Source organism: Gymnodraco acuticeps, unplaced genomic scaffold (assembly GCF_902827175.1).
Source record: "Gymnodraco acuticeps unplaced genomic scaffold, fGymAcu1.1, whole genome shotgun sequence".
Lineage (NCBI taxonomy): Eukaryota > Metazoa > Chordata > Actinopteri > Perciformes > Bathydraconidae > Gymnodraco > Gymnodraco acuticeps.
The window spans coordinates 4,175,816-4,189,655 of NW_022992265.1; the positions used below are offsets into that span (position 1 = coordinate 4,175,816).

General features: G+C 38.2%; 1 protein-coding gene across 1 annotated transcript in view; it reads left to right on the top strand.

Annotated features, from left to right (window-relative positions):
- The first annotated feature begins 4,803 nt into the window (after positions 1–4,803).
- tenm4 (teneurin transmembrane protein 4) overlaps positions 4,804–13,840 on the top strand; it is a 174,909-nt gene continuing 165,872 nt past the window's right edge. The window contains 1 exon segment of the mRNA XM_034207004.1: positions 4,804–5,276. The gene's annotated coding sequence lies outside the window, so the exon portion shown is untranslated.

Sequence of the window (13,840 nt, forward strand, 5' to 3'; positions counted from 1 at the left end):
AATAGGCTACATTATTACACTTTTAAAACAAATATTACCAAGACCAAAACATGCATGTGGACATTTAATATGAAGTAATTTACACTATAGGAAGTCGACCCATGTAACATGGTTCAACCACATACTTTGATTTCCAACAAGTCTTTTTTCTTTTTCTTGTTTTTCACTCTTTTCAAAGTCTTATTTTCTTACCTTACACATACGAGCATTAAGACCACAAGTTTCTCTTGAAGAAAAGAATGGTCTGATTACAAATTATTGCTTTCTTGTCCCTGTTGGCATGTCTCTCAGACTTTCTCACAACCATTTCAAATAATCGTCATCAGGGCCGTTTCTAGCTTTTTGGGGGCGCTATGCAAGATGCTGTTTGGGGGCCCTAGTTTTTACAGTTTTTTTTAACTACAATGGGTGGATTCCGAAGCCTTTTTTTTTACAAGAAATTGGACCTCAGCAGGGAGCTAAATGTGCCTTCAATCTCAACAATCCTTTTAATCTTTCATCAATCATGTGGAAGCAGCTCCGAGCCCTGATCCTATTACGGTTCGAGGGGAATAGCTTGAACTGACAAGCCGAAGAACTGTAGGGAAAGTTTGCCATGCAAGAAACTTGTAATGGAAGCTGGAGAAGGCTTGGCAATTTGATGAGAAAAATCCTCTTACTGGTATGCTAATATAGAAAGAAAACAAACAAGCAGTTGGAATTCAAATGTATATTTCAGTTGCTGTCAACACAATGATCTTGAGAGAATAGAAAAACAAAACAGAGATGGGTTCTTAAAACGGTTTTCTTGAGCGGCACTGCAATTGGCCATCACCAAGGCGGTAGATCTAAATGAAATGTAAGCCCTAAACAAGGGCTGAATTTACAAAGTCTGCTCAGGCCAAATGGCTCTTAAGTGGCCAATTTAAGAATAGGGCTAAAGAATAATGGGCAGTTTATCATAGCTGAGAGTTTCTCTAATAGTAGTCTACCAAACCTTTTAAGTCCAAATGCTCTCCCACATTAAGACTAATGAGCTGGAAAGGTGATTTAGAGTAAACCAGGGTGTTATAAATAAGATGCTGAACTGCAATGAATGATACATCACTTACTTGTTGCCTCAGGTAGTATTCACCTTACGCTTCGCCGGCTCTAGCAAACTTCCGCATTGCCGAATTATGCGTTGGTACTTCCGGTCACAGAGTAATTGTTAACAATTTGTATAGCATCGCCAAGCCATCTTCATCAACATTTACTTTCCAAATAAACAGTTTTTAAGATTTTGAATAAACTGTTATTAAGTTGTAAGCGACAGCTACCTAGATAGCTAACATTTGCTAGGTAGCTTGTTGGATGGATGGTTATGGTAAGCTAGCTAACTAGGCAAATAGATAGCGAACACCAGCTAGCTCCATAGATTTTGGGCTTTTGTCATAAGTCATCTTGCCATTCACTCAAAGAGGATGGTTGTGGTACTGTAAAACCATCTGATCACCACAGTGTAGTTGTACATTAACCTTAAATAAAGTTCTTTTTTTATAATGCTGCTAATGCTGAACTGGAAAAACAAAGACATATGAGTTTGAAGTTGGTAAATGGTGAGGCTACATAAGGATAATAGCAGAATGTAATTGATTGTTGTTGACATTGCTAAATGCCATAACATTTCACAAGTATAATTATTATTATTCATAGATCCTAGGTGGTCACACACAGAGGATTGTTCTTCTCCTTTCATCTAACGTTTTGTTTTCACTCAGTCTTAAAGGAACTGTTTTTTGTTTTTATCAAAAACTAAATATAAAAAATAAAAATAAAAATCTGAACGATTTTGGTTTCAAAGCTAAAAGCTTAACATTGTTGAGGGCTGCCTGCTTTTTGTATTTATATCAATTCTTCCTAATATAATACTTATTACATGGAACGTCTTTAAAATTAGATTTTCTGTGCAGTAGTATGCCTCCTTTTCATTTCAGTGTCATCATAACTTGTGCTCTTATTTTCTTTTCATACAACCATTAAGGTCAGTTCTGCTCAAACTGACATATTGTGGCAGTTGTTAACCGTATACTGTTATTTGCATTCTTGCTCACAGACAGAAAATCAACCTCCACTGTTTTGACACTGATGCACTGAATCTGACTCACCATAGAGGTGCTGTCATTTATGAATCATAGATGTTTATTCTTGGCTGGATGGAAATATTTAAGAACTTTTCAGTCATCTGTTAGCTATGTTATTTACATGTATATATATAAATATAAATAAGTTCTGCTGTAGTAGATACGATTCTAAATATTCCCATGCTTTACAAACATCAAAATATAGTAGAGTGAAAAGAAAAAAGAAGACAGGGAGTTGGGGTATAGCATAGCCAAGCATTCCCTAATTAAGAGTTTTATGGGGCATATAATTTGAGTCCCAGCACTAAGCCTTGATTCAAAAGCAAACAAATTTCCTTCTCTGACTATTGCCAGAACACAGTGCTGCAGACTGACATTTCACCAGCTCATAGCCACTATTAGTAAGTTTATTCCAAACAGATTGAAATCTTCAATATGCTATTTATAAACAACTTTGTGATTGATAGGTAGCCTTAGTTTATCATTTATATTAACACATCAACTCAAATTATACAGAATGGTTTGAATATCATTGATTTGATAAGTCCACTATCTTATATGGACCTTCAGTAAGAGTTTAAATATGTTTGTTCATGATGGCTCCGTCCATATATAATGTACAGCAGGTTGTTATTATGACAGTGATTATGAAAGCAGACAACCATGCAAAATCAGATTACACAGTGGTCGTTTTCCTGAACAGGTACTGTATCTCCATCTGGAGTTTTGATGAGAACATCTGTACAGCTCTGTACACAGAGATATGACTACATTTGTACATGCAAAGCTCCGTGTTTTGTCTTTTGGATCAATTTGAAACTTATTTCAGAGAGCTCTGATTCCATATCCCTAGTATGTAACACATATTTTAGTCATCTTAGTCGTTCTACCGCCTCTGTTTTTTTAACGTCTGTTTGTACTGTAGTTCTGCCAGCCAGCAGGGCATCTTCAGGTCTAGGTTTAGGACTTAAAATAGACAGAACAGTATATTTTGTCGCCATAACTACTGAAATATTGAAACTAATGGAGATACAGACTTAATTCAAGAGCCTAAGGGGATAGTTGAGGAATGAATCAAAAATTAAGTGACAGGAGTAATGTTGAGTGTTGGCAGAGGTCGGTACTCTCCAAGTGCTGCTAGTTTCTGCTGTTGAAAGAACAAACTTCTTAGATGCAGTATTGCCAATGTTTTAACTGTTATCGCTGTACATTTTAAAGGATTGATTTATTTTTTATAAATATTCTATTTTTGTGCTTTTTCTTATTACTCTTTGCTCCTGCAGCAGCCTGGTTCCACCATATAGAGCATTCATTTTGCATTTTGATTTACTTAAAAACCTTAACTGTTTTTTTTGGCCATCTGAGGCAGCGAGAACAATCAGTTAACACAGCTTTGTAATATCATCACCTTTTAAGTTAATATGGCAAAACAATCAGTTAACAGTTGCTTATTTAATTATCTAGCAAGAACAAGCATCCTTATCAATCATTTGGAGTCATGTGTGGGGCACATTGATGTCCAATATTTGATCCCTTTTAGCTCTTTTTTTGGGTCTCTGTCAAATGCTGATCTTCCAAACATAACCTGCATCAATTTATTTTTTGCACATTTGGCCACATGAAAAGTTGTAAACTCTGAATAAAAGCCACTTGCAAGCGTGAGCCTGAATGCAGCTTCTCAAACTGCAACTGGGCCCCTTCCTCATGTTGCCTGGGTCAACGGCAAATCTCACATTCCAACAAAGACACGACCACAATACCAGACCAGTCTTCAGTTTTACATTTGAAAGCATATTTAACTTTTCACTAGTCCATTCACAGCCTGTGAGCGTTAAGACTCTGAGTCTGGCCAAGATTAGCTTTTGGTAGACAATGCAGTGAATTAAAGGCCACACATAGCCCCTCTCTTGTTCTCTGGGTGACCAAACACACTTCCAAGGCCAGGATCTCTTGACCAGTCTTTATAACCCTCAAGAAGAAACTAGGAATTGGAGATAAGTATATGGCAAGGGATTTAGTATAGACTTGGCCAGACAAAAGTGTTGTCAGATGGAACAAGACAGATGGTTTTTTCCTTGATAACCTAACAAACTCTAGTGTCAGATGTTACTGCAGAGGTTACGGAAAACCCTTTGGCATATTGTCAAATGCTAAACTGTTTAGTTGTATACTTGCACATTTTAATTTTCTTTTCAGTCAACTAAAACAACAGAAAGTATATTCAATCTTAAGGCTAAAACCTATTCTTGTAGAATATTTGACTAAAAAAGTTACAGATGAGTAGAAAATTGCTTAAACATCACAGTTAAAATCAGGCAGATGTGGCTGTGTCTATACATGTTTGTTTATATAATTAATAAACAAGTTGTACACTTGAAGCAAATAACAAATACGTCTCTTACATTTAAATATGAATGCACTTTGAGATTCTAAAAAATATTCTTGTCAGAATGTAAGTAATTCCTTTAGTTTTATTTGATAAATGTAGCTATAATACAGTTGTTTTGACCTAGCCATCCACACATTGACTTTGTTTGACACGGTTTCTTTAAATCATGAATTGAAATTTTTTAATTTCTTTTTTTATTATGATTTTGAAACCTATTTGTTTCAGATGATAAAAAAAAAGGAGAGGAAAAACCGAAACGGTCAGATATCTGAAGAGACTATGGCTCAGTACCGAAGGGGGCGACCACGCACAGTCGCACACTCATCGCTTCTCTGAACTCGTAATTGTAAATCGTGAGGGACCACGGCGCCTGTCATTCCCCAGCACAGCGGCTGGCGAGTCACCTTATCTCCCACTGTGTGTCCGGAGACTATTTCACATATTTCTCCCGAAGGATTTTCACGCCGTTCAATTAGGTGTGCGTGCTAATGGGCATCTTGGACGGCTTCCTCCCTCACCCATGTGTGGTTCTCTGAGAGCGCTGTGAGCAGCAGCAGCACCTTGGAACAGCAGAAGGAGGAGGAGGAGGATTTTTCCTCTGCCGTATCGTGTCGTGCACAGTGGAAATACACTCGCCTGCTCCGGGTACTTTCAAAACGAAAGGGAGGAAAGAAGACCGAGAAGGAGACGAAGTAGAAGCATAAGGGCTTTTTGGGGGCACCTCAGAGTATATTTGTGAATTGTCAACGGGACCGGCCTGCTACATTGGATGCGTCTTCAGCATGGTAAGGCTCATTTTATTGTGATTTTTGTCAGTGTTGCAGAAAAAAACCAGCTGCACACACACATCATGCAGTAGCGGAGCGCATACGGGGAACTGATGTAGGAAGCCGCGGTCAGTTTACTACGTTTGTTTTTTTTAAATTTTGCACCGTTTTTTGAAGCTGTCTTTTATTTTACAAAACTGCCCATTTACCCGCATGTTATAGCTCGGACAGTGAGAGATTAACGGGGCTTCGTGAACGGCGCAGCCCCGTAGGCTACCTGCTCGGCGGTTTTATAGCAGCCTAAAGGGTTTCGTAGACCGCCTTAACATGATCGAACTGTGTGATGTGAGGTAAGTTGCCTTTCAAAGCAGGCTGAGGAATAGGCACGGCTGCAGCGCGTCCTAAATGATGTGAGAGGGGTAGCCTACATAACGGATGAGGACGGGTAAGGACTTGCTTTCTGAATTTAGAGGTGGGTTAAAGTGCCCTGCTGTATGAAGATTGAATATGTGCACAACCCTTATCTTCTATAACTGTGTCCGAATAGACTGAGTTACATTACTGTAAACACGTTTGTTTGTATTCAAAGGCGTAGAAAGGAAATGTAAATATGTTATGGTTGAAATTGGGATTGTAGCCCCCCTCCCTTTTTTTAAAAACAGGTGAGAACATATTTAACTTCAAAGTGGCATCGATGTAGAAGCCTAGTGTGTAGCAGAACTAGCCCAGTGGATTGTGTGTGTGTGTGTGTGTGTGTGTGTGTGTGTGTGTGTGTGTGTGTGTGTGTGTGTGTGTGTGTGTGTGTGTGTGTGTGTGTGTGTGTGTGCTGTTTTAAATGCAGAAATGCTTTGTAAGGCTTAGGAAAACTGCATAGCTGATAGTTTTGCTACAGCATAATACAATTCACGAACAGGTCCAATAAGTACTGTGGTTTTAACAACATCCAAACAAATAATAAATCACAAACTAACTATAGTCTCATATTAAAGTCATAAAATAAACATGTAGATCAACCATAATTAGATTTGCCTATTTTTTATGATTTTGTCCTGTTAAATTAATGAGGCATAGCCTTAAAAACGGCATGATCTCATGGGGTCACAATCAAACCGATTAGGTTAAGAGGAATACATAATGAAACCTCCCTATTTGAATGTTTTGCAGTTCACAAACATTTCAGACTGAAGGAGTAAAAGCATGAGTAGGACCCCTGGGAGTCATTGTTGGGGCCCTATACACAGCTTAGACCAGCTCCGCAATCTGATTGGAAGAGTTGTAGGACTGACACACACACCTCTGAGTGTAGTGATGGGGAAAAACTCGTACTTATAGATTTTGTTCTTACGCTACTTTACAATTTATTCATAGATAATTTCTCCTGTAATAAACCAAAGCATGCTTAAGAGTTGTGTAAAATGTTAAACGAAAGTGAACTCCTTAAAAATAATATTTGTATACCTTTGTGCCCAAACAATAATATCTATTATTTGGCAACACTGGGATCCAAATGAATACTTTTGTGACTTGATTTAAATTGAAAAAGTAATTTTTTGTCTGTATTCCAAATGTTCTCAAGGCATGCTGCAGACTTCAGAACCATTAGAAAAACATCTCTCTGTGTGGGAGCTTATGGCAAATAACAAAGCTTACAAGTGCCGTCATTGGGCATAGCAGGTTGCGTGACCTCATATATTAGAGGTTAAATCCAAGGGAATCCTGAGGCCCTCCATCCTGCATGGCAAGTGTTTGGGAGAGTCATCAAATGAAAAGTCTGAAGTTTTAAGGTCCCGCCGAGGTTAACCTTTGTAGAACAAGGCTGCATTCTCCCTGTTGTCTTTGTCGTGCTGATGAGCTCTGAGAAGCAGCCTCAGCACTAGTTCTCTGCATGAGAAGGGGGGGAAATAACCCTGCCTTTGTGATCACAAATGAAAAATCTGTTGCTTGTCTTTTTCCCTTTGTGTTTCATTTTGAACTCAACGCACAGCTATTCTCTAAAGGACAGATTGCTGTAAGAAGGAAGATGACATATAAGTTGCAGTTGGACCTTGTTATATTCCATAAACGATTGTTGTGTTTGAACTAACGTTGGCAGCATACGGGGCAGAACAACGACTAAGAGGCTACAATGAAGTGTCCCTCTGGAGTTTTCTAGGGGGATATTGTGTGTTTCAAGTAATAATTGTTGAGAGAACTGTACCGTCATCTAGGGAGGGAATGGCTGCTTTTGAGTGAAATGGGTACTTTAAATGCTTTAGTCTCAATGATATTGTTTGGTTCAGCATGACAAAATTAAGGCAATATAAATAAGATCATGTTAATGGGAAATAAAATATAATAAGCAAAGCAGCATTGGTTTGCTTTAAAGCATTTGGCTTGCATTAAAGCTTATCATTAATTGAATCTCTTTGCCTTTAAAGTTAACCTACCATATCTGATTTTCACATGGAAATTGTACATCTTTTCTCCTGTTCCTCTGCCAATGTAGCACCATCGAGTGCAACACAAGGAGTGGTGCCTTTTTAGCCTGGAGCATTATGTTTAGTTAAAGCCGCAGTCTGTCATCTTGTGATTTATCACATATAGAACTAATGGGTACATGTCACAATTACACCACTTTACTGGACATGAAAGCTGGGCACTGCCCCCCCCCCCCCCCATCTCTCACACACACTACCACACACAACCCCATTATACAAATGTTGCCAGCACAGCTCCAGAATCTGTTCGATATGTTGAGGACACCGCAGAAATCAAAAGCATGTGGTGTTTCCAAGTGACCAACTGATTGTTGTGGGCAATTTATTTTGTGGGTAGCCTAGATACATCTTTATAAAGAAACCTCTGATTGTAAAACTGAAATCTTTTTATGCTGCATCTTTATGAAGATACATCTAGTTTCACTCATTGTTGAATTGACCTTGGTATTAAAATACAATTTAATTGTTGTGTTTTGTGTGCTGGAACTCTTCTCAAGTAATTCCTTGTCAGATGTTGAATCAAATGTTTTAAAGTGACAGACAAAAGCTGAGTAGTTTTTAATTAACTTAAGAGATAATTGTTTTGCATATCAGCCCTATATTACATTTTACCTTGGCGTTGTTAGCCAAACAAAATAATAAACCTATAAAATAGGTTAATATATACCTAAACAAACCCATTACATTTTTTACGATTTTGATGACAGTTAAGCCCTCTTTATAACTGCTCGATTAAATGTTGTAAAGATTTGTCTTCCCAGTGTCTGTAATCCTGGAGAATTGCAGTGTTCGCTTTTTTCCCCTCTAAAACTATCATATCCATTTTTCAAAGAACTGCAATCTTACACCTGTTTGGTGCTCTGAAAGTCAGAATCACTCAAACAAAGTACTTGAGCAGTGAGGTTGGGGTTGAAATTATGCACTTGAGCCCCCATACACAGTGTAGTATTTCTCTTCCCTGGCACACACTAACAGACTTCCCTTTGTGTCCAACAGTTCGTAGTATGCCTGTAGCAATTTTTAAGATGACTCTTGTTGGTGTAGGCGCTAATGACAATCTGCAGGTGTGGTATTCGTTATCCATACATGGGCTTCTTTGTTTATTCTCGTCTGCGCAATGCTGCCACAGTAGAGCATTATCCTGTTCATGTATTTTTTATTAAAATCTGCCAGATTATTTTAGAATATTTCTTAGAGCAGATACATCTTCCTCCGTAGACTGGGGGATAGCGAAGACAACTTTCGACTTTTTTTCATCAGTCGCTAGATCTGTTTTTTATTTTGTCTGAGGTACAAAAAGGTATTTTCTTCTCCAAAACCTTGATTTAGTTTGTGAAGGACAGAAGAAAAAAGAACATAAAACAGAGGTTGTTAAAGAAATACAGCTTCTATTGGTAGCAGCTGTCGATCTCTTGCCACTGGCTACTTGTAACCTGTTTTTGTAGCTAACGCATAAAGATCACCAAGTCATGATACAACACTTACTCTGGGAATGCTCAGAATTATGCGAATGTAATAATAATAATGTCTGAAGGGCATTTCCCTCAGTTATTTGAAATCTTAGACAAACAAGACCATAGAATATTTGTTTTATTCAACGGGTAAACACCAGATAAAAGACAGGGAGCGGGGAAATACTGTACATGGTCCTGAATTCCAGATGCGAGGGGTTACAGAGACAGTTGTGAAACTGAAAATGTAACTTTGTTTAAATAAGCTGTACACACACTTAAGGTTAGCTTACCCAAGAATTAAATGACAGGGCCTTCTCCAGTCTTTACAAAATGTTTAGTTTTTTAAAACAAGTACTGTACAACAGGGCTGCAAAAGTACAAACAAAGTACATTGCTTCGTGTGCAGCATGTATTACCCCAGGTCTTATATTCCTATGAGTTGTTTTTGAATCTTTTTCATACATCACAGGATGTTTGGAGGTAAAAAGCTTAACGATGCCTTCACACTGACAGTATCTTGTAACCACTTTTAAATATGGTTTTGGACCAGTAATGGGATGGGCAGCCTCTTCGGAGGGTCGTTATTCCTGATGGTTGCTTTGCACGTTTCCTAACTGCCAAATATCATGAGGCTATTTTACGAGACCATGTGCACTAAGTGCCGACACTCTCCTTTCAGTATATCCCCATATTTTCAGAAGTTCACATGCACTACAGAGACATAAATCAAACTTTGATGAGGTTAGCTCAAACATAAAAGCAGTAGTACGACTGATGAAACATTTTTGGAATTTGTCAGATTATTGATCAAATATACAAGTAAAATGGTTGACAAATGTGAAACTAACATGGAGACCTGTGGGGGCCAGTTAACAGAACAATTCCACAAAACTAAATGTCACGGTAAGCATTATTACATAATTTGCTCTAATAGTCCCTATTTGGGATTGCTGGCCTTGTAAACTTTTATGTTTGATTGCCCATCATGCACTAAAAAGCTCTCCACTGATGGAGAGAAATGGAGGCTGACCATTTCAAACTGCAACCAACTCCTGCTCACAGACTGACTCTGGCCAACTGTCGGGTCAATGTGCTTTACACCACTAGAGTTAAATGCACTGCAGCAAATTGCCCCACTCGGCTTGCTGTGTACATGCTGTGGCCTGCCGCAGCTATGGACAGCAGATAGAGAAGCTAGTAATTTGATGACTGAACTTAAACTCATGTTCAACTTGAAAAAAGTGACAGGAATAATAAGATGTCCTTACACTTCTTGAATGTCACATTAAGAGGTCGATTTAGCTGGCAGTCATCATGTTCCTTGCAGCTATCAGACTAACAAAGTGGCATCTTATATTTTCTGCATCTTCAAATCCTCCCATCAGAACAGCTTCCCTTGTGGCATTTCATCATGACCTGGATAATCTTATGCAAGATAGTGAAACGGCAGTTAATTTGCAGGTAATTGAACCCTAGTGATTTACAGTGGGAAAGCAGCATATACAGTAAGGTTGCAGTACGCATGGCTGTGTAATGTTTTGAATAATAATATTGTATGGCACTATCAAGCTTTCCTTTTTTACAATGAATGTACCACAATGCCAGCTTACCTGTTTTCAAAAACAATAAATGTGATTTTAGGGGATGTATATCTACTGATCTTCTACTCCTACTTAGTTGTGAATGCAGCATTTCTCCCTATCACAGCAGTGATTGGGGCAGGGTTTAATAAACAGCCATGATGTCACTGTTTTCCGCAGTATCGTGCAGCCTGGCAGCTCATCATTTAAAAAGGGGTTTGATCTGTTGCTTTTCTAAATAAAAGAGTAAACACAAAAACAATGTAGTTGTTGCAATACTTATTTGAACTGTAGCTTTTTGCCCTAGTATAGGGCTGTCTTTAGTTAACACAAGAAACTCATGATCGTTTTGATAACCATCACATTACGCATCTTGGTTTATTTTAATGTTTTTTGATATGCTGTACATTGACTGCCCTTATTTCATCTGGAGGTCATTGAATGGGACTGTAACAGTGGTTACAATAGGTGGACAAACAACATGCCGTTTTCATTAGGGCTGCACGATTTTGGGAAAAAATCTAATTGCGATTTTTCTGACAAATATTGCGATTGCGATTCGAATTGCGATATTTATTTGTAAGCGACCCAATGAAGTTTATTGTAAAATGCGGCCATAACTCCGGCTAGGAAGGTCGTATCAACGTACTCCCGTCTCTAGCAGCCCGAGCTACGAGTGAAAGAACTAAACTTACATGACACTTCCATTGGGTTGCTTTAAAGTCAAGCTTCAGTTTAAGATTCACCCTGTAATAGATGTAAAACATGTGATGGAGCATCACTAACCTGACTCAGATGGTTTGTTTCACCAAACCATCTAGGAAAGCTCCATTGGAAGCCATTTGGAAAGGGCAGGCACTTTCAAAAGCACTTGGCAGGTGATTGGATCAATCTGTCTATCACCTTCTATCATGGGCCACTTCTGATTGATTAACAATGGCTGGTACATGTGGAGCACAGCACTTCTGATTGGTGTGGTTGACTGACATACAAGAAGAAAGAAAAAAAAAATTGTAAAACAAAAAAAAAAATTGTAAAAGAAAGTAAAAAAAGATCTCAGGCTTTGCGATTTGATAATCGCATCATTACAAATCGCGATTTCGATTTAAAATCGATTAATCGTTCAGCCCTAGTTTTCATACTCTAAATACACATGAGATAATGACACCATAGTTTTGTATATGATATGACAATAAACCTTTGAATAGTGAATCTTGAATTACAGACCATGGATGTTTTTGGTTCAAGCGTTTTAAGGTAGGCATGATTCATTTGTTGCTGTGTTGTACATTTTAGGCATTAGTCGCGAAGGCCAGCTAAAATGTTACTCTTCGGTATTACAGACCATTTGTAAGGTTTAACTTCACAGTGCTGGATTTCTTGTAAGATGTCATGCTAATTTGTTTCTGTGAGTGTAAGCTGTAATTGCTATGACAGAGGCTCTTTAGAGGATAACTAATAAGGCTACATTAAAGAGAAGGTGCATGATATTTAGAGGCTCATCCTACTCCTCTCTGATTAAGCCCCCTCTTAAAACATTAAAATGTTCAGATCAGAGTGATATTTTTGATAAGGTTGGCATCTTTCAGCATCTGCCTTGTCTTGGTGGAGTTATACACTTCTTAAACTGTATTGCCAGGCAGTAAGGGCAGTAACACTATTTAACCGGATATCCTATATGCTGTTAGCTATAATTAAAGAGATAATTTTTTGGGAGGTTAATTTATATTTTCTCCATTTTTCTCCAGATGGACAATTACAGAACTATATTTGTTCACGTGTTAAATGGATATTCAGCTTGGAGATATATTTATTGTTATAGTGGATCTCTAAAAAATAAATAAATCAGCTACTCTTAAAAGCAAGGAAATACACTGCCTGCTGCTACTAGGGCCTTTAGACAATTAAGGAATTGAAGTAAGAATGGCGTCTACATGTTTATAAATTCAGTTAGAGATTAAAATACTACAAATCTCATCAAATGTTCTTTTAAAGCCTGAACGGATAATAGGTATAATTCTCATGCTGCAGTTAGCATGACACCTTACGATGATATAGTCTGCCTTTAGCCATAAGGATGGCTGGTAATGTTTATTGAACAAATAAATGAAATAACTTTGCCGTCTCTATCCTTTTTTTCCTAATCCTAGCAATCAGATAACGTCCGAGGAAGGAAACCATCTCCCTTTGATTATGTCCATGTGCATGTCACTTTACATCAAGGGTCAGCTGTACACGTGTTTATGTTTGACAAGAGACAAATGACATGAGAGGATTCTTCTGTACTCTCAAGGTACTAGGCAAAATGTTAGACTGAAAACTGGCTCAAACTGGCTGGCTGTGTCTGAGACATGAGAGTGCTGCTAACACGGCCTCTTTTTTCATCGGTCCGTACACCATGTTGACATCCATGACATGCTGTCATGATTGGCCTCGTTTTTATATTCCGTAACAAGAATTTGTTAACCCCAGCTCTTTAAAAATTGACTTCAGCCTCACCAATTGAGCAGGTTATTGAATCAAAAGGGAATAAAAGCCTTTTCTTTGTCTTTGTGTAAAACTGTTACAGTTTTTTAAACCTGCTGCACACCTGCAAAGTGAGGATTTCAGGGGTAGGGGAGTGCTGAAAAGGAGTTGTCAATATATTTTGCAAGTGTAAAGGCAGCAAAGTGGATTGATAGCTCTCAAGGGGCCTGGCCTTAAGCTGTTATTCTATAAATATTAATAAAGCCCACTAGCCTGCCTGGAAGGAAGCTATCAGTTTGCTCATGTCACAGACTGGGTTTCAATGTGACACGTTGTGAAAAGAGTGATGGGATGACAAAGGGGTGAGAAGATGACATTTAGAGACAGGCCTCATTTTTCAAATAGGAAATGACATCACTAAAAACGGAAGCTGAGTCTCCTGACCTCTTGCTTATAAAATGTTGACCCAGCAAACAATACCTCTGTCGGGTTTTACACTCTCAATATGTCGTTTATATTTTTTGGTCTACCCCATAACACAATACTTCCATAAAAAGTATTGGAAGAAGTTGCCAAAACATTGATTGATGCATTAGGAGACAGCT